This window comes from Momordica charantia (genome assembly GCF_013281855.1).
Source record: "Momordica charantia cultivar OHB3-1 chromosome 5 unlocalized genomic scaffold, Mcharantia_2.0 BLBB01000005.1, whole genome shotgun sequence".
Lineage (NCBI taxonomy): Eukaryota > Viridiplantae > Streptophyta > Magnoliopsida > Cucurbitales > Cucurbitaceae > Momordica > Momordica charantia.
The window spans coordinates 18,949,330-18,974,949 of NW_028275163.1; the positions used below are offsets into that span (position 1 = coordinate 18,949,330).

The 25,620-nt window shown below is 38.1% G+C and overlaps 1 long non-coding RNA gene across 3 annotated transcripts; it reads right to left on the bottom strand.

Moving 5' to 3' along the window:
- Positions 1–16,140: 16,140 nt before the first annotated feature.
- Positions 16,141–20,345, bottom strand: LOC111016640 (uncharacterized). 3 transcript variants are annotated; one of them, XR_015791070.1, is made up of 6 exons: positions 20,085–20,345; positions 19,733–19,779; positions 19,134–19,217; positions 18,925–19,017; positions 16,573–18,147; positions 16,141–16,340 (listed from the first exon to the last, which is right to left on the bottom strand). It is a non-coding gene; the product is annotated as an uncharacterized LOC111016640 (long non-coding RNA). The 3 variants fall into 3 exon arrangements; XR_002602198.2 differs by lacking the exon at positions 16,141–16,340 and having other exon boundaries at positions 16,404–16,712; positions 16,852–18,147; positions 20,085–20,344; XR_015791071.1 differs by lacking the exon at positions 16,141–16,340 and having other exon boundaries at positions 16,404–16,712; positions 16,848–18,147; positions 20,085–20,344.
- Positions 20,346–25,620: the final 5,275 nt, after the last annotated feature.

Sequence of the window (25,620 nt, forward strand, 5' to 3'; positions counted from 1 at the left end):
GATATAGAAAAGGCAGATCCCAAGTCCAAGGACAAGGGATCCTTTTCCAGCGGCCGAGTTGAGTATCGGAGGGCAGAGAACGGACCTACCAGGAGCCGACCTTACGAACGCTTCACCCCGACCACGATTCCAATTTCCGAGATCCTAACGAACATCGAGGAGTCTGGAAGGGAAAAACTACTCAAACGTCCTGAGAAGCTTCGGGGAGCCCCGGAGAGGCGCAGCAAGGACAAGTATTGCCGCTTCCATCGGGAGCACGGCCATAACACGTCGGACTGCTGGGAGTTGAAGCGCCAAATTGAGGATCTAATTCAAGATGGCTACTTCAAGAAATTTGTGGGAAAGCCCAGGACCAGCTCGACAGAGAAAAAGGAAGAGCGGAAGCGTTCGAGGACGCCGCCCCGGCGCACTGACCGACCTGCGGTCATCAATACCATTTTTGGAGGGCCAAACGGGGGTCAGTCCGGACATAAAAGAAAGGAGTTAGCTCGTGCAGCCAGGCGCGAGGTGTGCATCATCAGGGAGCAGAGGCCGACCTGCTCAATCACCTTCGACGGTGCAGACTTGAATGAGGTCCACCTGCCCCACAATGATGCACTTGTGATCGCTCCCTTGATTGATCATGTGGTGGTCAGGAGGGTGCTGGTAGACGGAGGCGCGTCTGCTAACATCCTGTCCTTACCGACCTACCTCGCCCTGGGATGGACGAGGTCGCAATTGAAGAAAAGTCCGACACCGCTGGTTGGGTTCTCTGGAGAATCGGTCATCCCAGAGAGTTGCATCGACTTGCCGGTCACGCTTGGGCAGGACCAAACTCAGGTCACCCAAATGGCCGAGTTCGTGGTGATCGACGGTAGATCGGCCTATAACGTCATCTTTGGGAGACCCATCATCCACTCATTTCGGGCCATTCCCTCGACACTTCATCAAGTTTTGAAGTATTCCACCCCCAATGGCGTGGGCACGGTCCGAGGAGAACAGACCGCTTCAAGGGAGTGCTATGCCTCCGCACTCAAAGGCTCATCGGTCTGCGCCCTTGAAACTCTCGCCGGTAGGGATGGGACGCTCGAGTTCAAGGCCGACCTGCCGAGGAGGGAGTTTGCCGCACCCACTGAGGAGCTCGAGCTTGTTCCTCTGCTTAGTTCCGAGAAGCAAGTAAGTATAGGAACCAAGCTAGAGGCCACCGACAGAGAGGAGCTAATCCACTTCCTCAGATCCAACTCGGATGTCTTTGCGTGGTCCCATGAGGACATGTCTGGCATTGACCCGAAAATTATGACGCATCGCCTCAGCATAGATCCGTCATTCCGACCTGTAAGGCAAAAAAGAAGACCTATAAACAAGGAGCGGAGTGATGTAATTGTCGAGGAAGTTAGCAAACTTTTGAAAGCTGAATATATAAGAGAAATTTCGTATCCCGAGTGACTCTCCAATGTTGTATTAGTTAAAAAATCTAACGGAAAGTGGAGAATGTGCGTAGATTTTACGAACTTAAATAAGGCATGCCCGAAAGATTGCTTCCCACTGCCGAGAATTGATCAGCTCGTGGACGCCACAGCCAGGCACGAACTGCTCACCTTCATGGACGCCTACTCTGGGTACAACCAAATCAAGATGCATGTCCCAGATCAAGGTCATACCACATTCATAACAGACCAAGGTCTGTACTGTTACAAGGTCATGCCCTTCGGGTTAAAGAACGCAGGAGCGACCTACCAGAGAATGGTGAACAAAATGTTCGCCAAGCAGATCGGCCGGAATATGGAAGTGTATGTGGACGACATGCTTGTCAAGAGCAAGCAGTCTAAGTCGCATCTCTCCGATCTGACCGAAGCCTTCGAGGTTCTGAGGACATATCAAATGAAGCTCAACCCAGCAAAATGTGCCTTTGGAGTCTCTTCGGGAAAATTCCTTGGCTTCATGGTGAACAACCGGGGAATCGAGGCCAACCCCGAAAAGATTAAAGCCGTGCTCGAGATGGAGACACCTAAGACGCTGAAGCAGCTTCAGTGCCTTAATGGCAGGATTGCGGCCCTGAACCGGTTTGTTTCAAGATCGACAGATAAGTGCCTTCCTTTCTTCAAAGTCCTACGGAGGAAAGGGTCGTTTGAATGGACAGCGGAGTGCGAGCAAGCATTTCAGCAGTTGAAAAGCTACCTCTGTTTGGCACCTTTGCTCGCCAAGCCCATGCCGGGGGACAAGCTCCAATTGTACCTAGCAGTGTCTGACAGCGCCGTCAGGTCGGCCCTAATCAGGCAAGAGGAAGCGCGGCAAAACCCAGTCTACTACACAAGCAAGGCTATGACCGAAGCCGAGACCAGATACCCTCAAATGGAAAAGTTGGCTCTTGCTTTAGTCACCTCGGCCCGACGGCTTAGACCATACTTCCAAGCCCATACTGTGGTGGTGCTCACTAACTTGCCCCTAAAAAACATCTTCCATAAGCCAGAAGCTTCTGGACGCCTGATGAAGTGGGCAATGGAGCTAAGTGAGTACGACATCCAGTTCGAACCCAGAACTGCGTTGAAAGGACAAGCAGCGGCAGATTTCATAGCCGACCTCACACCACCTTCCGAGCTGAGCGAGTCCGACCTACCGTGGACAATCTATGTCGACGGATCCTCCAACGAGAAGGGGTGCGAGGCCGGGGTCCTCTTGATCGGACCAGGAGGCGAGCGATTTGAGTATGCCTTGCGGTTCGGCTTCCGGACTTCTAACAACGAGGCTGAGTATGAAGCATTTATTGCCGGCCTCGGAATCGCTAGAGCATTGGGGGCCTCTTGTGTTAAGGTCTTCAGCGACTCCCAGCTGGTTGTGGGCCAGATCAAGGAAGAGTACCAAGCCAAAGACTCCCGAATGGAGAAGTATTTGGGCAAGGTCAGATCGTACCTCGCCCAGTTTCGAACTTACGAAGTAAACCGGGTTCCCCGAGCAGAAAATTCTAATGCTGACGCCTTGGCCAAGTTAGCATCAGCGTACGAGACCGACCTGGCCAGGTCGGTCCCCGTCGAGATCTTAGATAATCCCTCGATCTCAGAACCAGATCTGATGGAGATCGGCGCTCCAGAGTCCTCATGGATGGACCCGATTGCGGACTTCATTAGGGGCAACTCACCACAAGACCCCAAGGAACGCAGAAAGTTGGCAAGGCGAGCAGCTCGGTTCGTGGTCCGAGGTGGAGCATTGTACCGACGCGGCTTTTCCCTGCCTCTATTGAGATGCCTAACCCCTGAAGAGGGCCTGTACGTCATCAGAGAAATCCACGAAGGAGTGCGGCAATCACTCAGGCGCCCGGTCGCTGTCAGCCAAAGTGATCCGACAAGGATACTATTGGCCGACCCTCAGCCAAGACGCCAAGAAGTTCGTTAGAACTTGCGACAATTGCCAACGCTACGGAACCATAATCCACCAACCTCCCGAGCTGCTCACCCACATCTCGGCCCCGTGGCCATTCGCGCAGTGGGGGGTAGATATCATTGGTCCTTTCCCTTTGGGCAAGGGTCAGACCAAGTTCGCTGTGGTTGCTGTGGATTACTTCACAAAGTGGGCCGAGGCCGAGGCGCTCTCCCACATAACGGAATCCAGAGTCACGTCCTTCGTATGGACAAATATCATATGTCGCTTTGGTATACCGCAGGCCATTGTGACAGACAATGGGAAGCAGTTTGACAACGCCAAGTTCAAAGACTTTTGTAGCAAGCTTGGCATAAGTCACCTTAGCTCGTCCCCCGCACATCCGCAAGCAAATGGGCAGGTGGAGGCAGTCAACAAGATCATCAAGCGAGGCATCAAACTTAGACTGGACTTCAAGAAAGGCAGGTGGGTCGAGGAGCTACCAGAGGATCTATGGTCGTACCGGACCACCCAAAGAGAATTGACGGGTGAGACCCCGTTCTCCCTGGCCTTCGGCTCCGAAGCTGTAGTCCCGGTTGAGATCGGCATGCCATCTGACAGAGTAGAGCATTACGAGCCTATGGCAAATGAGGAAGAGCTGCTCCTCAACCTCGACTTGTTGGAAGAAAGAAGAGCAATGGCCCAGCTACGCCTGGCGGAATATCAGGGCAGAATGGCCAGACATTACAACGCCCGCGTTCGACCTCGGACCTTTCAGGTCGGACATCTGGTCTTAAGGAGGGTCCAAACCCATGTGGGTGCCCTTGATCCGACCTGGGAGGGCTCGTTTGAGGTCAAGGGCATAGTCCGACCTGGGACGTACGTATTGGCCGATCTGAAAGGAGATGTCCTCGCGCACCCGTGGAACGCGGAGCACCTGAAGCGTTATTATCCTTGAAATGCCAAAAGGGTTTTCAATGGATCTATAAAAATTGTTTCAAAAGAATTATGATCGGAATAAATGTGATGATTTAATTTCATGATTCCGAGTTCGACCAGAAATTAAATGGGGGCCATGGACTCCCACGCGATCACATTCCAGCAGTCGGTTAAAATTCAATCCTCCAAAACCTAAGGGTATGAGGTGCGATGCCAAAACCACTGATGAACTTAAAATCCAAACCTTCAAGGTAAAGGGACGATGTGAAAAGTTCAAAATGATCAAGCCTCTGAACCTGAGGGTACGATGTACGATATGAAGAACAGCTACGGACTTAGGATTTTAGCCTTTTAACGTTTTTAAGTTAAGGGTGCGATGTTAAAAAATCCAGAGTTGGTGCAATGCATTGAATGATAGACAGAGATTCAAATTCAAACTTTCAAATTATTTTAATTGAAGGCGCGACCTCAAAAGTAAGAGGTGCGAGGTGACATTGGCTGCAGTTCAAAGAAAAAGCAAAGAAAGGGAAGATGTTGCCAACAACAAAGTAAAAACAAATGGGAGCTTCTTTACTGAATGGAGAGCAGAGCCAAGGCTTATAGACCTTGCAGCTCTGCCCTGACACTTACAAAAAACAAAAGAGAAGAGAAGAAAGACAGCGAAAAGCCTCTTGAAGGGTGGTCGCCTAAGAGCCTGCTTGAAGAGCGCCCTCTTGAGTGGTGCCGACCTGATCCTCTTCGAGGTCGGAGTAGTCAGAGTCCAGATCTCTGACGTACTTATCCACCAACGCTTGGGGGCCAGGGGTGCCGCTAGGCCCAGACGCCTACTGCTCAGCATACCTCTTCTTCAGACCACCGAGATCAATCTGAAGGTCAGGCATGTCGGAAGCAATGCCCTTCATGAGAAACTTGAAGCCCGCGTCAGAGAAGTCTTTGGCAAATCCATCGAAGTCAGGATGTTGCCTAAACGATTCCTCCAATAGGGCTCCGTTGCTGAGACGCTCCTTCACCGTCTCCAGCTCGGCAGTCGCATGCTTCAGCTCCTCCTCCTTTGCTTCAAGCGCCTGGAGCATGTCGTCCTTCTCCTTGAGGAGTTGGAACTTCTCCTTCTCCAAGCCCTTGGTGATAGCATGGGCAGCTCGGAGCTGGGCCTTGCGTCTGTCTTCTTCCTTCTTCAGCAGCTCGGCCTTGGTCTCCACCTCGGCCTTCAAAATTTCCACCTCAGAGTGAGCCTTCAGCAGCTCATCCTTCATGGCGGAGGAAGCAGCCTCCAAGGCAGCAGAGAACTTCTCTTTCTCCCTCGCTGCCAGAACTTCCCTCCCATCCAGCTCGGCCTTCACGGCCAGAGCCGATTGAATGGAAGCAACGAACGCCTGAGAAAAGGTACAAATAAGAAGTTAGACCGAGCTACCTGTCAGGTAAATTGAGCAAAAACACCAATCTTACCTCAGCAGCGTAGTCGATGGTCCTCTGCAGAACGGACCCTGGGTCACTTACAAATTTGGACGCCCTCCTTAGGCAGTGGTCCAAACTTGCGGCCGAGATGCGGGACACCTGGTCCCTCACCCCAGAACTTGACGGCTCAACTCTGAACCGTGCCGTCACATCGAACGTCCTGCCCATCCTGGCCTCAGGATCGTCCACCCGATCTGTGAAGCTCGCAGGCAAGATCCCACGAGCTCCGACCTCTAAGGGGGAGGTGGTCTTCTTCTTCTTCCTCCTTCGCTTCAGAGGGACTTCCTCCCTCACCTCCTCGCCCAAGGGCGAGACGTCCACCGCCTCGGTCTGATCCCTGGGGCGCTTCTCCCTCGAAGGACCCCCAGAAGACTCCAGCTCGATCACTGGGGCTGGATCTTCCGAGGCTGGCCCTACCACAGCAGGGGTGGCAGGTTTCGAACTCTGGGCGGCCTCAAGAGCATGGGCTCGGCCCTTGGACTTGCGCTTCACGTTGCTTGCAAATCCGCAAACCATGGCTGCAAAATAAAAACAGGGGTCAACACAAGGTTAGTGGAAAAGGAGGGAAGCAAGCTCGGCATACCAAGTTCGGAGTTCGGTCTTGAGGATTCAATGGGACGAACTGCGGGGTTGTAATCTAGCAGCCCGAACTCAAGCAGCAGCTTGTCGGTCACCAAGGTTCCGACCTTCCTACCCCTCGGAAAACGCTCCTTGTAATATTTCAGCGTGTCGAAGGAGGCTTGCGTAAGCTCGGGGACTGGTCGGATTGAAACTGCACAAAGACAAAATTTGAGTCAGATCTGAATAACAAGAAAGAAAGTTATCACAAGAAGTAAGAACTACTCCGTACCTAGGTTCCCAAACCTAGTGGGAACGTCAAAGAAGGAACGACCTGACTGGTCCTTTGCAAGCCATTCCCCAGAAGCGTAGAACCGCTTCCTCACCCATCCCTTGATGGAGGTCGGCCCCTTAACTATACCGCCTGCGCCTTTCCTTGCGCACATATAGAACCGACCAGGCTTCTTAGCTATCCTTTTCGCTTCGAAACACGCGAGGAGCTGGTCTACGTCTAACAGCTCGGCCTCTTCACTATCCCGAGCTCGTAGCCAAAAAAGGATGGCCAAAGCGAAAATGACACCCCACCCATTGGGGGCCACTTGAGCCGGAGCCAGCCCAGTTCGGAAAAGAAACTCTTGGACGAAAGGGTGAAGGGGAAGTCTGAGGCCGTACTCAAACATTTTGAAGTAGAGAGTGACCCATCCCTCTGGAGGATTGTCAGCTCTCTCCCCCTCCTCCGGAATCCTAAAGAGGATGTTCTCAGGGATAGCGAACCCCCTACGAAGGGATCCGAGGTAGTGCTCAGGTATCCTAGAAGGGTATTCCAAACCCTGACCCGAGGTGGATGCATCACTATCCTCCCCGTCATCGGAGAACCTAAAGTTTTCTATCTCCTCGAGCTCGGACTCTAACCTACGAGCCAAATCCTCATCGGATCCTAAGTTGCTGCTAAAAGAGGACGACATGGCAACTACGTTCGAAAGAGAAAGTGAGGGAAGAGACCGACCTACCAAGGGTTCGAGCTACCTTCAGATCGAACTCCAAGAATTCAGGGAACGTAAGGTATGACCTGAAGGATTGGGGGTATTTATAGCTCGTCGGAAAAATTTCCCCACCGTACACGTGTAATCAACGAGCGGCTAGGATCCTCCCTAAGATCCGAAGCGTCGGAATATTTGAATATTCCAACGATAAATCTACAGCAACGGTTATATTTTCCCACGAATAGGAAGTCGCCACGCGTCCAAAGCAAGTCGAACGAACTTCTCTGCCAGGTCGAGATCAGACCAGACAGAGAATACCCTGGTCTGATCGGACCGCCGAGATCAGACCCTGGACACGTGGAGGACCCCTATTGGTGCTCCAAGATGGCTCATGAGTCATGCCCAGCTCGGACCGCCGAGATCACCACCACTAGCGTGGACAGATGCTAAGTATGAGGGCCGAGGTGAACCTGGCCGAGGTCCGACCTACTGGGAAGCTCGATAGGGGCCGATGTGAGCTACTGTCAGCGGCGTGATTATCGGGTGTAACCGTCGGTCCCGAGATTACCGGGTGTAACCGACGGTCCCGAGATTACCGGGTGTAACCGTCGCGAGATTAGCGGGACTACCACCCATAAGTAGAGGACCTCACTCCACGATCAGGTACGATGATTTCTGACCTCGAACTAAACTAGGAATCCGACCTATACTGACTTGATCGTCGGAGTGCTCACCTTTTTGTGCAGGTCCGCCCAAGTATTCAGATCGGTCCGGAGGCCGAGTTCGAGCTGCAATCCGAAATACACTGTTGTGCATATCCTTGCATAAACAAGATGCATGCACTTTTTCTCTAATTGTGTCATTTCTCTCTCCTCTCTCTCTTCAAATTTAAAAATAATAATAATAAATTTATTTTAATTGAAGAAATGTTGGAATCCCAATTTGGGATTTTTAATGTGGAATGTTGTGTGATGTAGAAAACTAAGATTATAAAAATGCAAAAATTTACTGTATTGTTTCCAAAAAAGGAAAAAAAAATACATAGGTTTTTTTGAGTTTCACAATATGGAAGGGAGATTCAAAGATGTGCGAGGTTGAAGTGGCTTTTTTGGTTTATCAATCTTAGTCGAATCTCATTTTTGGACCGAATGCTTGTTTGAGCGTTTTAGACTCTGATACTATATTAACATTCAAGAGTTTCATCTCAAAATTAATTGACAATAAAAGAAGTAGTCAACTTATATTATAAACTACTGTTAAGCACAATTAAAAGATATGTATCATAATAGTTCAATACATAATAGTTCAATACATAAGATACTGATTACTTTCTTTTAAGTTAGAGATTCTATCATACCATTTCTTATACTTAAAAAATTGTGTATCGCACCTATTAAAATAAGAAACAAAATTGAGCTAACTTTCACAAAAGTGGAAAAAAAATCTAACTAATAACTTGGTATTATTTTCCTTCTATACACTGAATCTCTCTATTTATTCTATATATATATATATATATCTCTTCCTTTAATTACCACAGAAAAATAATAAATAAAACAGATGGAGTCTTTTTACATCAAGCTATTTATTTTTCATACTAAAACTAATTGTCAATACCAACTTGAATTAGTGGCTAGGTTTAGATTATTTTTATATTGGTTAGGTTGAGCCATTCCTTTGGCTAGAATTTGAATGTTTTATTAGTGATTTTTGTGTGAATTTATTGATTTGTTTGTAACGAATCTTATAATTTAGTTATGGGAAGAATTCCTAATGTAAGATTTTAAGATTTATATAAATCGACTTATAGTGAATCTGAAATAGGATGTATATATATAAATCAACTTTCTAGTGGAATGATTTTTCTACAAGTAATTTTTAAAAATAAATAATTAAAAATTTTCTTCTAAAAATATTTTTGAGTTCTTTCGAGCTTTTTTTTTTATTTTGTTTCTATGACCAAATATTATGATAATTTAAAAAACCACTTATAGATTCACCAAAAATACTTTTATAGTTTTAAAAGTTATATTAAACTCACTCTAATGCATTAAAATTTAAATTTCTCTAAACTAAAATATTGTGACAAAATTCAAACTTTAAAAAGTGTGAAAGTAAAATTGATATGGACAAAGAAAAAAAAAATTAATCTCGATGGATATCTCATAAACATTTCAAGGAAGCCAAATTTCTTTCTCCAAAGAAAAAGGGGAAAAAAAAAAGAAAAAGAAAAAAAGAAGAAGAAGAAGAAGAAGAAAGAGACAAATGTCATCTGTAGTTTGTATCAGATTCTGAGTACATAAAAAATTGTGCTACATAAATCAATGTACAGTTAGGTATTTAAAAGCATGGTGGATAATTTTCTTGACTAGAGAAATATTTCATTTTTATTTTGGTATTGTGAATATAACTATTAATTACGATATACTTTTTAAATGTAAATTTTTGTGCCAAATGTTCTTAAATTGAACAGATTTTAAAAGAAGAGCAAAACATAACTTATTAGTTTGATTACTACCTTACTTAACTCGTCTAAGCATAACTTGAACAATCATATATTATTTTCGAATCAAATTTATCATAATATATATATATATATATATATATATATATATATTACTAATGGTAGGTTGGAATCCACCTATATAACTTATATTAGTATAATATTTAAAAAAGGAAAATAATTTTATTTTTAGTTTTCTTTTTTTTTCAATAAAAAAAAACTTTATCTCTTTTCGGACTCTTTTGTTGTTGCCAACAGCAGCATAATTTATTGGTTAAGATATCTTTACCTTTCTGGTTAAAGTTTGAATTTTCACTCTTATGTTTATATAATGGTCAAATATCCGTCAATATGTTGACATTTCTATCGACATTTTCATGTATCTATAGGTGTGACATCGACATGAGAGATAAATCAACATTTCCATCCTATTAAAAAAAATCAACAAATAGATATGAAAAATATCAACAAACAAAATACGAAAATATCACCAAAATGTTACTAATATATTATTGATATTAATTATTTTTAACTTATCTAGAAATAGAAAAATGTTTATTCGTTAATTTAAATATATTTTACGATTTTTAAATTTCTCTAGTTTTACAAAAATATGTATTGACATTCGACATTTTATCTATATTTTCATCAATATTTCCATGAAATTGAGGTCTCGATAGTTTTATACACGTTAAAATTTAAAACCTTGATAATGATGTTGTTGGCGATATATTATTAAATTTTAAATTTTATGATTCCATTTTTCTTTTATTATTTATTTGGTCTCCCTCTAGTTTTATTTTCAAAGTTATAGATTATCTTCTTTTTCAAGACTAAAATGTCTTATTTTAAAAGAAAAGGGGTGTATGTATGATATCTCTTCAAATGGCTGTATTCTCCAGAGTTGAATAATTCTTTTGATCTTTTCCAACAAAATTATCATTGTGAATATGTTTTATTATTATTATTATTATTTTATATTTTTAAAGAATGTGATAATGTCTAGATTCATGCTTTAAAATTCAAAAATTATTTTATTTCTTAATAAAATATTTTCTTCTAAAGTAGAATAGTCAAACTTTTTGTTTTCTTATTTGTTCTTCATAAAATTAAAAATTTCAAACCTCAAAATAAAAGCTTATGGTTTAGTTATTTAAAATAATATTTACATCTGGCATTAAAATGAATGATGTTTAATTAAAAATTTGTAAATCTTAATCAAATTTTTTAAAACAAAAACTATGTTTTCCCCACTCAAATTGACAAAGATTTTAAAACTAATATTTAAAATAAAACATATAAAATCATTACTACATGAAACCTTAAAGTTTAAATACATCACACGTACACATGAAAATAATCAAGTTATTTAAAAATTTCACCAAATAAGGCTTTTGATATCATTTCCCATTCTGAATTGTCCAAAAAAGTGAAAGCTGAGGGTTGAACATTGGTAGCTCGTGAAGCATTTTAGTATTTTGATTAATGTAGTAATTTTTTTTAAAAGAAATTGAATGACCTACGATAGAAGTGCAACGCAGATTTAAATTTAGGTTAATTTGATAAAATTGAAAATTTATGATTAAAATTGATTAACCTGTTTTCTTTTAAAGAATCAATAAATGCATTGTGTTTTCCTTTACCCATTTTCCAATGAGTGGTTTACTTACACTCATGCAGACGTGAATTTTAAGGTGAGGTTTGTGATTATTATTATTATTATTATTAATTTTTTATTTTTTGGAAAAATGTGAGATTGTAATTAAAAAAATACTTTAAGTTAATTTTTTAGTAAGATAAATATGGGATGACAATTGAACTTCGGACTGAAACTATGTGTATGCTGTTGAAAATACTTAGATCCTAATTGTTGAGAACTTATATCATTCTCCCTACCATTAAATGTTTGATAATTAAGAAATAGAGGTGGAAAAATAGAAATTCTTTAATGTTAATTTTCAATAGTAGTCCGTGCAAAGAGGGAGAATGAGATAGACATTCTAAAATCAGTACTGGGTGTTATCTTTTTTCCCTCCACAACCACAAACTCTGTGGAGCCACTTCTTCACAAAACTTCATCACTAATATTTATGTTACTTTGGAGTAAAAAAAAAAAAAAAAATATATATATATATATATATATATATGTTACTTTTTCTTTAAAAAACAAAATTTCTTTGATTTATACATTTTTTTTAATTGAAACTGCTTAAGGACGTAATATATAATTTCATCTATTTTAACTTAATAAAATAGAAAATACTTAGATGCTTACCCATAGCAACTATTTTATTATCCTTAATTTTTTGACAGCTCATTATTTTTATAAAAGAATTTCTAATTTTTTTCTTTCTTTCTTATTTGGGTGAGCAACTATTCTATGTATTATCCTTCAATTTATTTTTATAAAAAAATTCCTATTTTTTATCTCTCTCCTATTTATGAAAAATTTAATGAAATTTAATGATGGTCAAAGATATGTGCATCTACTAGTTATCAAGTAACTATTTTTCAACTAAAATACAACATGAGTTATAGTGCACTTTTTCTTTTTTTTCACATTACTGAAAATTCGTAATGATTAACAAATATGGGAGTGAGAATTGTGATGAAACTTAGTAGAAAGGTATAAATATCTTATCTAGATTTAATATAGCATTGCAAATTCAGAAGTGAAGATTCGATCTCTTTTTTTCCTTTTTTTTTTTTGAGTAAATTAAGATTCAATTTTTTTTTAGTTCAACACATGAATGTGGAGGATCTGACCTCTTGTGAAGATTTGATGTAAGTGTACTAAAAATGGTACTTCCATCTACGTGAGAATATCATTCTTAAATTCTCATGTCATTACACTTCAAAAGGTCTACTAAAAACCAAAATTAAGAAAAACGATAAATACATTTATCACTCAACTATATTCATATAAGCAACGAAATCGAAAATTAACAAACAAGTTAGAGACAAAATTACAAAATGAAGAATATTTTCAGGTGGAGTAAATGAGGGGGGAATCGGGGAGTTGAGAAGTGGAGAGAGCGAAGAAAAGGAGAATCCCCAAAATAAGAACAGGCACAAGAAGGACCGGCAATGGCGGCGGAGGAAGCGGCGGCAGCACCAGCGGCAGCACCACCAGCGACGCCGTGCACAGCACCAGAACCACGCCGGAGAACACGCTATAAAGCTTGACCATCAAAACAACTACCCACGACCGCAACCGCAACCGCCCAGAAGGACATGATCTAGCTCCTCCTCTTCCATACGCGCCGCCGCATCGGCGGAGAGCTCCGGCGAGGGGAAAAAAGACCAGAATTCAAAAATGAAATAGAAATTAAAATGAAGAGGTGGAGAAAAAGGGTTTGGATGGGGATTTATATATAAGGGAATGTCGCCGTCATACCCCACAAGGCTCCTGCAGTGTCTTCATTCAGCCAACTTATTTAAATAAATAATAAATAATTACTACTTGGACCACCTTTTTTTTTTTCCCTCCAAAGGTACTAACCACTAATTGGAAATTTTATCTTTACTTCTAAAGTTCTTCCTAATCATTCATTCAATGTATAGTCCCAAATATTTATCCTTTCATAAATTCTTCAGCTTTAATATTTATTGTCTGGATATTACAAAGTTGCAAAAAAAATATATATATATATTAATGCTTTAATATAAATAAATGTGATAGTGTCACTTAGGCTACAGACTTATTAAATTTAAAGTTCAAAATTCAGGAATATATTATAAAACTTTTTATTTTCTAATGAATATGAACAAGAAGGATACTTCTTCAAAGTTGAGGGATATGTATTAGAAAATTTTAAAAGTATAAGTACTCGAGAAACATAGAAGATTGAAAGTTCAAGAACCAAATTTATAATTTAACATTATCTTATGTGGTTGGATGGAAACAATACGATCTACCATGTGAAAGAAGAATAGATCATATTTTGAGTGATCAGAAGATAATACCTTGAATAAATGGTGGCTAAACTATAAGTTCATTTAAGGGTAAGGAAATAATTCGACTGGTCACTGTTGACCTTAAGTCCCTTTAAAGGTTCGAGTTGAGGATCTCACATAAACGTCTGTAACCAACATCTGGCGGTTCCGTTGGAGGTACTACAACAGTGATAACACAATGGAGAAGGTGGGATCCAAGTAGATTCCGCCTATAAATACATAGATCTGTATCGTCTCATACGAACTTAATTGTCGGAGCCTTTTTTCTTATCTATGCAAGTTCTATGCTAGCTCAACAAGTTCATGCGTGCTTTTTGAGGGTTACTAGAATTTGACATAAGCATGTCTGTTTGGCATATTGTGTAAAATAAAATAAAATAATTGAAAAAACTAAGGGGCGTTTGAAGGAAGGAGTGAAGTTTTATTTAACCAATATGGAGAGTCTTGAATTGTTTAGTATGTATTTGTAATAAGCAAAGTTGTTTAGTCGGAATTCTAAAATCTGCTTTTGGAGTGAAGAGTTGTTTACTTTGAGTTTTGAAGTTGAGATTATGCCTAACTGATTTTTTCTTACAAATTTACTATACGAGTGTATACTTAAACCTAGATTCTGATTATTATTTCAAATTATAATTAATATAGAGATTTGTTTCTATTTGAGATTTTAAGTTATTTTATTTTACGAATACCCTGTAATTTTGTTTAACTATAATAAATGGAATATGTATTTATACATATATAGCATTAGATTTAAAATTTTACAAAAATGATATAAATTTCATTCTTTGTTTTAGATAATATGTATTTTAAAATTTTACAAAAACTCATTTCTGTGAATTGTTTGGAAAAAAATAATGATATTTTTTCAAACATATATTTATTTCATGTCATTTAGTGCAATTTCTTTTATCTCTAGGCTATTTTAAATTTACTATGTTAAAAATAAAATATTTTTTTATTTATATCATTTTAATAAGTTCAAAAGAAATATATTCATAAGCATATATTTTTTATTTGATTGTGCCTAATTTAAAAATGAATCACTTTATTTAATATAGTTAATTTAAATTAAATATGATTTGTTTCACTAATTTTTTTTAAGTTCAAAATAGAATACCATTAAATTCAAAATAGAATACCAATTTATATTTTTGTTACGTAATATGAATATGACTAATTTTAAAATTAAATATATTATTTTATTTTAATCTTTGTTAGCTTGAAATTAAATATAAATAAATAAATATATGTATATATAAACTATTCTTCCTATTCTACAATCACACATTGAAAATTATATATATCTTTTTATAGCTACCTTTTTGAAAATTATATAATATCTTTTTATAGCTACCTGTTTAAATGGATAAAAGAGAACAATAATTAAAAAAAAACTTTTCACCAACAAAATTAAGATTAAATTTAAGCCTTCAATTAATTATATTAAATCAAATATTGAAATTTTTAATTTCTAAATTTATTTTATATCACAACATAACTATGTACATAAAAATAAATTATAATTCATATAAATATATTTTTCAATAAAAAATTACAAAACTTCATAATTATGGATATATAAAAAAGAAAAACATCTTCATATTATAACTTAGAAACTCAAATATTTATAATCGGAAGTTAGGAGGAGAGGAGAGATGAAGAGTAATAAGGTGGTTGAGTTGAATAGGAAGAAAATAACTTGGGTCCTAAACATGATACTCGCGTGGTCAATAACATATAAACTTTAACGAGATGTAAATCCCAGAGCGGAAGAAGTATAATGCATTCTTGAATTTCTTTTGAAATTCAAAACACGTAAAAATATAGAAAATGGAAAGAATGTTGAATTTTACCTTTGAAGACTCACTAGTAGAAATTCGGTTTATCGTGACGTTTTTTTAACGTCACAAAAATCTTTTGTGACGTTTTTTGCACCGTTACGTATACGCCCATCACGAAAGGTATATGTGACATTTAAAAAACGTCACAAAAATTAGCACACGTGATGGTTAAAGACCGTCATGAAAAATATAGTCTTCCACGACGTTTGTTAAATGTCACGAAAATGATTTCGTGACGTTTTAAGAATGTCACGATTAAGACTTTTCGTGACGTTTAAAAAAGTCACCATAAATGAGCAACCGTGATGACATTTGATTTCGTGATGGTTATACAACGTCACGAGAAGACCTTGAATAGTGAAGAAAGGTCACATGACATCTTTTCGTGACATTTTTTAAACGTCACAATAAATTATTTCGTGATGTTCAAACGCCATCACAAAAAACCGTTTTCGTGACGTTTTAAAATCCGTCATAAAACTTGATGTTGCTAAAAGACGACCCTGAAGAACTATTTCGTTGCTAAAAAGATCGAGAAAAGCAACCTATTTCGTTGTTCATCAACATGGCAAATACAATTTTATATGACAAAGTTGAACATTCATATATGAACAAAGTGTGATACAATATTCTTTACACATTCAGCGTACAAATTACTACCAAGTACAAATACATAATGGAACATATGTCTCACACACTAACCCAACAAAGAAGCCTATTCATCAATTTGTTGCGTTTCTAATTCTTGACTTCTTTGAATTCGTGAAAGACCTAATGAAGAAAACAATACCTATGTTAAGATAAATTTATGTAAAATTTTTCAATATTTCTATGTTCACCAAAACCATTGATGGATTATTTTCTATATGAAAAAGAAGAATAAAAACAAGTTATTGATGAATTATTTTCTATATGAAAAAAAGAATAAAAAGGAAACTAGGTCAGAAGGAAAAATAGTGCAAAAACTTTTGATGCTAGCTAGAGACAACTATTTGGTGTTTACGTGGAACCAAGCTAAACATTGAAGTTGCAACCCCAATGTCATGGTGATAGCTCCGTCCTTTGCCTACTTTGTCCATCACCTTATAAGGTTAAAAATTCAAGGGCGATCATGTGGTGTTTCTTCAATTTTTAAAGCAAGCTCTGTAAAAGTAAAAATAATAAGAAATAAACAGAGAAGATAGATTCAAAACGATACTAACATAATTTAATACAACATTGGTAGAAAATATTGCCAACATTATAAAATAAAAATAGACTACATAACAAGCTCACTACCTACTTATAGAATGTGCTCAACTCTCAAGAAACTAACTTGAATTCACGGAATCGTAAACAGTTCTCATATAGATGCTCTAAATGTGCTCCAAATGTTGCTTCAGTTTTTTTTTCTTCTTTTGAGAAGAATCCAAACTATCATCGAGAAACATGAAAGAATATAAAAAAGGAATACAAAAACCAAGCTCAACAAAATGGTAACGACCTACAAGAAAAGATCCCAATCCAAAAGAATAACACTCAACTCGTAGTTACAAAAGAATAACACCTAAGATCTTTTTCTTTCCCTCGAATCATTCACACAAAACCTTTCTTTCACAAAAACAAAGAAGCAAAAAGACAATACCAAACGGGTTTTTAGATTCTCCAAATACTAAAGACTTTACCCAAATAAATCTGATTTATGAACAACACAGATGTTGAACAATAACAAGCAAAAACAATCTACTTATCCAAATCTTAATTGGCTACCTTTGCTGCAGGATAGCCACAAAATTCTCCAACTAGACTTTACACTATATGCATGACACATATAAAAACTGAGTCTTAATTGGCTATCTTTGCTGCAGGATAGCCACACAATTATCCAACTAGATTTTAAATTATATGTATGACACGAATATAAACACTAAGTCTTAATTGACTATCTTTACTGCAGGATAGCCACACAATTATCCAACTAGACTTTAAACTATATGCATCACACAAATATAAATACTACATAAAACCAATCCCAACAATCACGAAGATCTAAAGCACCAAAAACCCCAAATGCCAATTTCTGAAATCAACAAAAGTAGATTCAAACATTGAAACAGAAAACAAAGAAAAGAGGGACAGCGTAACAAGAAGCTAAAGTTTGTCCCTGGTCCTACAGTAGTAACCGAATTCTCAAAAGTAGATCCCAAACAGAAGTCACTCAAGCATATGATGGCAATATCCTAAGTAGTTGCCACATTCTTCGAGGTCTCTTACAAGAATCTGAAAGGCAAAATCAAAGCATGATCAAGAAAACCTAGAGGGGAACAGACTTACATCATTAACTATAACATACATGTGGCAGTTATAAAAAAGACATCGAAAAAATGCATTACAAATTAGAACTGAATAGAACCACTCCAATTACATGCCCAACTAAGAGCCGACAAGTGTATTTAATAAAAGAGCCGACAATGTTGATTAGAAAGACAAAGTAGTCACTTATCTCAAAGACTCAAATTGAAAATTCAAACCGTTTCATCCAAGAAAGCTTTAATTTTTTTATTCAGTAACCTCATCCTCATCTTCAAAAAGTGATCACCTACAAGGAAACGAGAAATTTTAGTCCTCATCAAAACTCAAGAACAGTTTTAATTACTAAAAAACCTAAAAGCTTAAAGCTACGTAGCCTAAATCTAGAGACTTAAATACAAAATGCTATTGTTTACCTCTTCAAGACAAAAAGTTCATGACTAACCATATAAGTGATTGATCTACAACAAATCTTTCAAAATAATGCAATTTAGAAAAACTACAACAATAACTAATTAAACATTCTCAACAAATTATAAGATAAGATCTATATTAGATTTTGTTTTGCACTAAAATCTTAATAAATAGACTAAATTATTGCAACACAGACAACACGAAGATATAATAATTGAACTCAAATTTCGAGAATTGAACAGTACGTTGTTTACCACTTCAATTACTAAAAATCCTAAAAGTAAGCTACACAACCTAAATCTAGAGACTTAAATACAAAATCTAATCTAATAGCATCACAATGTGAGCAGAATCTAACAGTAGCAATTGAGATTATATTGCACAACCTTGAAAGACCAAGAAAATAATGAGATCTGACTCATTTATGAAAATATAAACACTAAGTCTTAATTGGCTATCTTTGCTACAAGATAACCACACAATTATCCAACCAGACTTTAAACTATATGCATGACACGAATATAAACACTACATAAAACCAATCACAAAGATCCAACGCACCAACAACCCCAGACACCAACCCCAGCGCAGATATTAAATTTACAATCAGTCAAGTTCGAAAATTAATAAGATTCAAAGCAATGGCAATCACCCTATCAACTCTTTTGCTTAGTTTTCGTTGGCAAAGCAAAGGTCTATATCCCCAGACTCCAGTAGTTGGAGAAGATCTAAAATCTCGAACCATCTGGCCAAATATAGAGATATGAGCTACTTTATTTACCTCTAAACACATCTTTTAAAATGATACAAAAGTCTCTTCTTCAAAATAAAAAGCACATAGAGGTTTGCCAAGGAATATACCACAAAAGCTTTCTCTTGTTTGACCAACTTTACAGCCACTTGAATAACTTCCAAGTTAAAAATACTATATCTCATTACAAGCCACTGCGATAAAGACATGTCGACAACTAAGTTATCAGTCAACCAAAAGCACCTCCTAAGTAAAAAAAAAAAAAAGGGCCCTAAAACAAAAGCAGTGACAAAACTGACCTAAAAGGGAGGGCTCCACCTTAAAAATGCGATAATTGATTCATTCAACAGAATTATATCAATTGAAAATGTGTCAATTATTCTAGGAATGTTTATCAAAAGGAAAAAATATAAACAATGCAATTTCCTTATCATAATGAACAACAATTAAGAGCAGCCGGAGATGGAATTTCCTAAACTTGTTGTTGATGAAGCTAAATGGTCTGATGGTCTAAATGAAGTGGAGAAAGGTGGAGAGGCTAAAATCTATACCACATAAGTATAATTTCATAGTCCCCTAGCCATTTTTTGCAACTACACATATCAGCACGCCATTCATCTTATTCAGGTCATTGTAGTTGAAGTCATATATCAGAAAAGTGATTGATAAAGACCAACGTGTAGGCATAAGTAAAAAAAGCATGTCATACCATTGGATATCATGGAGTTGTATATTCCAACTCGTTTGATATTCTCCCTGTGGAGTTCATCAGTGTTAGGGCTAAAATTTAACATAATCAGTAGTGATAAATTGGTGCTCATGAAGAACCTCATCAAAGCAAAACATAGAGATATTAGATGAGATATATTGGAGGGAGAGTACACAAAATCAATGTTGTTAAAAATGTATATGATTCAGAATGAAACAAAGGCAAAACGATTCAAATCACATTTTGAATCGCAAATTTCGTGTTTCGTACTTTTCAAATGATAGAACCCTAAAAAGCTAAACGGAACGAAACGATGGATTAAAAAAGAAAAGAATAGGCCTTTTTTACTCACATAGTAGTGCCATCAATAGCGTGAGAAGCAGTAGAAAAGACGAAGAAATAATAAGAAGAAACAATAGGAGAAGAAGAAGAAAGAAGAAGTGGCTGAAGAAGAAGAAGAAAGAAGAAAGAAATTTGGGCGTGGGATGGGATTTGACCGTGCCGGTTGGTGGCGGGTCGCTAGAGACAAAAGAAGGAGGGGGTAGGTGGCTACCAAGAGAGGAGGAAGAAGAAGAATATTGGAGAGGCTACGGTTTTGATTTAATTTTGTTTTCCCTTCTTTTAGTTTTTCTTTTCTTTTATTTAACCAAAGAAACAAACATAAAAATAAACAAAAAAAAAATAGGCTAATGTTCAAACAATGAAGAGGAATAGATTTTTCATAATATTTCCCTAAAATTAAAAATTTGAAACATTCTGTCGTTTCCCGCCAAAAACGCGTCTTACTCTTTTGTGAAGTTTTTTAAACGTCAAGAAAAACACTTGTTTTGCCAAACTTTTCGTGACGTTTAAAAAACGTCACAAAAAGGTCAAAATTCCAGAAATCTCCGTTTTTCCAGCCCAAAAACGCATTTTTTTCTTTTCGTGACGTTTTTTTTATTTGAACAGTATTTTATTGTTCATGTGCGTCACGAAAACCCAAAATTCTAGTAGTGACTCTTCTTCGTGTAATCCCAATGAGACAACACCACTTGATATGTCTGTCGGTCAAGAATCCAGATTTTGGGATCCAATTGTAAGGGATTGAGAGAGTAAGAAAGTTAGAGAGATTTTTTAAACCTTTTGCATACTTTAGGTTTCAGCTTACGGTTATATTTATAGAGAAGGAAAATTGTACGACGATTAGGATATTATCCTTTTGCATCAGGATATCTTATTCTTTTTAAACAAATTAATTAAATCAATTAACAATTAATATATTTAATTAAAACTATTGCATCTCTCTCTAGTATAACCTATAATTTTAATATGAATCCAATTCAAATATTTCTCCCATAACATATAGTTTAATTATTGAATCTTTATTAAAAAATACACTATATATATAATGTATCATGATATACATTATATACCTTCCCTGATATATAATTTGAACATTTCAAATTCTCTCAAAATCTTGATCCTTGTTTTACCCGTTGTGAACTAGCAAGGGGATCCAATGGACGTACAGATCAGAAGCTCCAATGATAAGAGGTTAATTGATTAAACTCATTAACCAAATTAACCAACATTCGTTAACTGCAGGTCACTTCTACTAAAGACCCGCAACTGGACTCTTCTCACTGCAAAATATTTTCGTGTCCACGAACGTACGGCAATTAACGGCAGGTCAATCCTTCACGAGTGCTTGTAACTCTAGTTGGGTTAAATTACCGTTTTACCCCTGAGTTACATCTTGCTCCTTAGATACTACTACTCCTCTAATTAACAACACGATTATGGTCTGACCAATAACCAGAAGTCCCTCTCGGGCCAGTGAGAGAGTGGGGCCCCTTGTTCAAATCCGAAAGTCAACATGTAAAGGAACACTCATCTACTTCCCTAAAGTCGAGAATGAGTGAATTCCATCTTGCATAGTTATATTCTCAGCTCCAATCCCCACTCAATCTTGTCCCCAAAATGGTAAGATTATTGAGTCGGCAATTCGGGCCACTCTCACCTATACTAATCAAAGGACGATCCCTTATAGGCAAGAGTCCATAACTCGCTCAAGATTAAGATCGAGTTACATAGTTATCCTATGAGATAACAATCTATTGATTAACGGTGTTAGAGCTAATGATTAATTATTTCGTAGTCCGGTCTTATACAAACTCATTGTGTAGGATACCTTCATTTGCATGTCTCTACATGAACGACCTGGATAAAGTTATTTATAACTATTACAAAGCGGACCATATCCATAGTGTTACCAGAACAATGTATCCAACCTTATCCATATACTATAGACCATTTAGGTTATTACTGGAACATTATCCACTTGTATATCAAATATATATTGTACATATACTATATAGAAAAAAATTACACTGTATATTAAAGATATATTGTATATCAAATATATACATTGTATATTAAATATATACTATATATCAAATATATACATTGTATATTAAATATATACTATATATCAATTATATACATTGTATATTAAATATATACTATATATCAAATATATACATTGTATATTAAATATATATTGTTCCAGTTACATTAAATAACCTTGGATCTTAGTTTATTGGAATACGAGTAATGCAAAGAAATAATAAGATAACTCTTTATTGAACAAATAATTTGTTCATAAATTACAAATACACGAGCTAAGGGCACCAAACCCAACATAAACATGTGTTGGTTTTTACTTGGGTGACTCGAGTGTCACCCTCACCGAGAGTGATGGGGAGCTCAATGCACCCTTAAGGAGTAACACTTTCTCCATAAAAGTCGACCAGTTGTGTCAGACTTTTCTTCAACTAAGCTCGATCCCATCCAAAAGTTGTGTAGGCCGTAAGAGACTGACTATTAGTAGAGGTGCCATCGTCCATCGGGATATGTTGTAGTGACGTGATCTATCTGTGAGGCTATGACAAACGCGTCATTGTGTGGCAGGTGGAACCCTGGAGGCAGTATTTGTAAAAGTGATGAGGCAGAATTCTGGCTTGGCCTACAATGAGCAAATCTCATGTCGAGCTTCTCGAGCTAGCTCCTTGCACTTGTGGGCAGATTGGCCCTCGCTAGGTCCTCCATGGATGGTATTGATCACTGGAGGTCAGTCATTGCGCTTTGGAGGAGTCGTGGACCTCTCTCCTTTTTCATCTTTCTTGCCACCAGCTTCTTTCAAGCTGCCATCTCGGTTCTTCTTGCAGACATACGTTTTTAAGTAGCCTTTTCGAATCAGGCCTTCAACTTGTTGCTTCATGTCATAACAGTTCGAGGTGTAATGGTTGTGATCCATATGAAAATGGTAGTATTTTGACCTATCACGTTGGTTAGGGTCCTGACGCATCGGGTTTAGGTCTCTCAGCAGGTCGAGCCTAGCATATTGTATGTATTCTAGGATCTCGAAGATCTAGACGTTCAGATGACTAAACGTATTGTATCCCTGAGGTTTTTCTGACCATTGGTCGTTACATCGGTCATAATCCGGTCGTTGAGAAGAGCCTGACTTATTATCTTTCTTCTCCTTATCCTTGTCCTTAAACTTGGATGGAGAGCTATGCTTGAAATACTTGTCGTCCTTGGACAACATGATTTCCTCAGCCTCGATGAACTTGGTAGCTCGGTCAAGGTAACCTCTTAGAGTAGGCTTAGGTATCTTTGTAGAGTACGCTCGAGTATCTTCGCAAGTGGCCAGCTCAGCTTCTCGTGGGTCACTCCATTGTAGAATGCGGTTTTTGCAAGCAGGTTGGTAACACCTTAATTTACTTGGCTAAAAACCTCTTAACGTAATGAATGGGTTCCTACGGTTTCTGACAAATGAATAAGAGGTAGGTGTGCAAATGCTCGGCATCCATATGGGTTGCGAATTGAGATATGAACGCCTTTCATAGCTACTTCCAGGTCGAGATGGAATAGGCATGAGCAGCCTAAACCACTTATGGGCAGTTCCTTGTAAGGTGGTAGAGAAGGCCCTGTATTACAAAGTGCAAGAGTACGTGTGGAAGTCCATGATAGACTTAAAGTCCGCATGGTCAACTGGGTCAGTAGTGTCATCATACTTGTCGAAGGTTGGCAAACAGCTTTTTTTCGGAAGTGGTAAACCAAAACTGGCATGAATGAAGGATGATTATTCTGGCACGTCACCATTGAAAGTCAGCTTGCTTGCCATTTTCAAATCGCCCTTGAGGACCAGATCTCTCTTCAGTAAGTTGAACTGCATTTGTAGGCCAAGGTTGCTCGTTGACTCCTTTTGTCCCGACTTCTCGAGCTCTTCTCTTCTATGAGCTCTATTACAGATGATCGAGTCTCTCAAACCACTTCATCTTCCTTATCGGAAGGTCGAGTGGAGAGTATGGACCAGAGATTGTTGTTTTGTCTAGGTCGATGGTTGTCGCCTAGGACAAGCTTATTGACTTCGTGGGCTGGTTTATTCTTGGGGTGGTCGTCCACTTTTTTCTTGCCTTACTTGGGATAATGATGGATCTCGAGTTTAGGCAGCTCAATGAGGGTGATAACTCTCCAAAAGAGAGTTATTTGTGTAAGATTTTCATATAAATTAGCTAAAGATAGTCTCACTAACACGTAATTTACACTGAGTTTATGCAAAGAATGTTACAATTTCATTATACTCCTTATTTTTGCTGACAATGCTGAAAGATAGAAAAATGACGCATTGTTGATGCTACAGCATCAGAGCCAAAGGAGTAGAAAACCACAAATCTGACAGTGGCAGAATTTTAACCTGGGAGTTACCACAATAACTCGGAGAATCACTTGGAAGTGAGAGCTGGGGGCCCACTTTATTTGTTTGTTGCCATTAAAGTCATGGGGGTATAAATACTTACATTTAAGGTTGCCTCCACACATTCCCCAACCCATCACCTCACTTTCACTTTAAGAAAGCTCTCAAGGTTTTTTAAGAAGACGAACAAGAAAAGGAGATTTGCTGAAGCTTCTGAAGGTAGAGGACTCACTCGGAGCTGACCTTCCTCAGATCCTTCGTGCCCATCTTTTTAGGACTAGACAAAGCTCCACTCTCCCCATAAGGTCTCATTAGCCTGGTTCTTCTCTTTTTCAATTCATTCAGTATTGAACTTCTTTCGTTGTTTTTCTGAATTTTCTTTATGTCCGTGCATAGCTAAGCTTTAATTGTAAAGGGGAGGATTTTGTGAACTTCTTTATTGGGCTGGAAATTGTATTTTTGTTATTAATGATGAAATATATTGAGTTAAAGTTGCTTTCTTTGTTCATTTTCAATGTGCTTGATCAACATATTGAGATATCTCTGTATTAAATATTGGGAAATTGTGATAGAGAGTGTTTGGCTTCAACTCGTGCTAGATCTACTTGGGTTTATAGTTTGGATACTTAGGAATAAGGTTCAACTAGTAAGGCTATAAATTGAATTGATATGCTGTCAAGTTAGTCTCAAAACGTGAATAGCAGAAAATCTGGGAAGTGTTGGAAGATTCCATGTCTGTTTGGCCAGTATATTATCATCGTTAATGTTGTAGAATTGTTCACGCAAGCCAAGAAAAAGTGACATGAACTCTTCCCCGTATCCTTTTAAATATTAGTAGTTGTACTTGCACGCTTTTCTCTAATCGAGTTGGTTTTGCTTGGTTCCACCTTGTCTTTACTCAGAAAATCATGTATGCACAATTTTATTCAATTCCTTTTAATGTTTCTTAACCAAGTGTTTGTTAATTTTTGTTTGTTTTTCTTAATTAATTGTTGAAGTGTTTGGTTATCAATCCCTTTGGGTTCGATCTTTTATAACTTACTACAACGGTTGTGTATACTTGCACAAGAGACATAAACTGCACAACAGAGGGGCATTTCGGCATTCGGCAGTGTCTTGGCCATCGTATCCATCCATGTCTACATCT